Raw genomic sequence first — 2500 nt, forward strand, 5'->3', positions numbered from 1 at the left:
ATATATATTAATATTTATACATATACATATTATATACACAGAACTATGAAACCATAAGGTATATTTTACAAAAGAGGAGTTTATTTACAGAAAGAATCCACAAGTGAACGCATGAACACATATCGTGTATGGCAGTTAATTAGATAACTTTAATTCTTCACTTTAACTGTACACAATCTCATAAAAACCTTCCTTGTATATGTACACACGAACTCGTTAAGCCAGGAAAGCGTATTTGCACCTATACAAAAAACAACAAGTTGGTGCCGTTACAAAATATTATATTATGTAATATGTACAGAACTATGTAACCAGAAGGTATATTATACAAAAGAGGAGTTTATCTACAACAAAATAAAATTGATAGGAAAACGCAAGAACACATATCGTTTATGGCAGTTAATTAAATAACTTTATTTCTTCACATTAACTGTACAAAATGTACATAAAAACCGTCCATGTATGTACATACGAACTCGTTAAAACGGGAGCAAACCTTTGCAGCCACACCCTGCAATATCTACCAACTCTCTCAGTGCTCTCTGTCTATGTGTCAGCCCCTTCCTCCCGCCTCTTTCTCTCTCTCTCTCTCTCTCTCTCTCTCTCTCTCTCTCTCTCTCTCTCTCTCTCTCACACACACACACACACACACACACACACACACACACACACACAAGCAAACACACACATAGACGCACAAATACACAAACACGTACTCCCCACCTCCCCTCTTTCTATCTCCCTCTCACATACACACATTTTCACACATACTTTCTTTCTCCCTCTCTCTTTCTCTCTCTCTCTCTTTTTCTCTCTCTCTCTCTTCCTCTCTCTCTCTCTCTCTCTCTCTCTCTCTTTCTCTCTCTCTCTCTTTCACACACACACACACACACACACACACACACACACACACACACAGGCACACACAGACACACACACATATATAGACACACACACACTCACACACACATAGACACACACATAGACACACACACACACACATACACACACACACACACACACACACACACACAGTTGCGTCAAGTTGAGAATTCTTGTCAGGAAAAATGTTGCCTGGAGATGGCCGCTTAGACTGAAGCAACATACGGAAGGTGTTGGAGAGAATGTTAAAAATTGCTGAGTTGTACATTTCAAAGGTCTTGGTGGAGAGGCGGCAAAGTCGGAGCCAGGCTGGTTGGGACGTCTCCACTGTCAGGATATGCCGTTTGAGGAAGAAGGTAGCAGGATGTGGCCTGGGGGTGTGGGGGTGGTGGGGCAAGGAACTGGTTCCACACGGCCGCACTCTCTGGACGTTCCGTTACAGAAGAACCGTTGTCTGGAGATGACTGATTCGCTTGAGCAGAGTCCGAAGAACTCTCGGAGCTCAGAGAACACACAGAGCCCTTACTCACAAAACGTTCTGATGTGTCCTCGTCCTTGAGAATCCTAGCAATCTCCCAAATGTATGCTCGGTGTGTCGGGGATAGAGCCAGAAGCCGCTGAAGACAGTGCTTATGTTGTGGCTTGAGAAACGAACCGTTGTCCACTTCTTTCAGATAGTCAATGTTGTCGCGAGGAGCAGTCCCGAAGAACAAAGCCCACAGCAAGATGCCCAGGGAGTAGTTGTCCATCTTGAAAGCGTTCTGAACTTTGCTGTCGTATAACTCTGGTGGCTGATAACCGTTGGTGCCTCCCCACCCGTCGGGCTTGTCTGTATCCTCGGGAATGACCTGAGAGTGACCGAAGTCACAGAGTTTGACCCTGCCGGCTCTGTCTAGGAGAACGTTCCCTAGCTTGAGATCTCCGTGGATGATGCGCTGACCGTGCAAGTAGCACATGACGTCCGTGAGCTGACTTGTGTAGGATTCCGCCTCGAAGTAGGTCACGTCAAGCAGTCCATGGGAAAGATCCGTGGGATGATACCCCATCGCAAAGCCCAAATAGGACGGGCACTGAAAAGCAGCCAACACCCTGACGATGTTATGGTGCTCCAGGGATTGCAAGAAGGACAGCTCGTGTTCAAATGAGGCCCGTTTCCACATCCTCGAGGTATCGTCGTCATCCTCAAACAACAAGAACTTCTTCAGAACCCTTTTCACCTTCGGTTGTCGAACTCTCGCCGCTACGATCACCTCCCAGTTGCCTCTGTCGACCAGAAGTTCCATCTGAAATAGAAGAGAAAGGAGAAATCAAGATTAATGAAATGATTGGAAGCAAAATGAGAAAATTGTTGTAACAAGATAAAATATGAAAGGGGTGAACGAAAAAATGTTGTATACCTCGCAGCCTGGATTCGCCATGGTAGGCAGGGTCATAAGCCTGCCTCGTAATGAATCTTAATTGTGTCCACAGCTGTATTAAAACGCCTACATTAAAAAAATCCCTAACATTGCCTGATGACCCGTCTGCACACACAAAAACTGTGTACTGAAACAACATTCAACACTAGCGACATCAAGAAAATGGGTTTGTTTTTAATGATTTGTTTTCCCTTTTGGTG

At 44.7% G+C, this 2500-nt stretch overlaps 1 protein-coding gene across 1 annotated transcript in view; it reads right to left on the reverse strand.

Annotated features, from left to right (window-relative positions):
• The window catches only part of LOC101861127, a gene marked incomplete at its 5' end in the record, with an annotated part of 20931 nt that overhangs the window by 10750 nt on the left and 7681 nt on the right, over positions 1-2500 (reverse strand).

The sequence above is a fragment of the Aplysia californica genome, unplaced genomic scaffold (assembly GCF_000002075.1).
Source record: "Aplysia californica isolate F4 #8 unplaced genomic scaffold, AplCal3.0 scaffold00223, whole genome shotgun sequence".
Taxonomy (NCBI): domain Eukaryota; kingdom Metazoa; phylum Mollusca; class Gastropoda; order Aplysiida; family Aplysiidae; genus Aplysia; species Aplysia californica.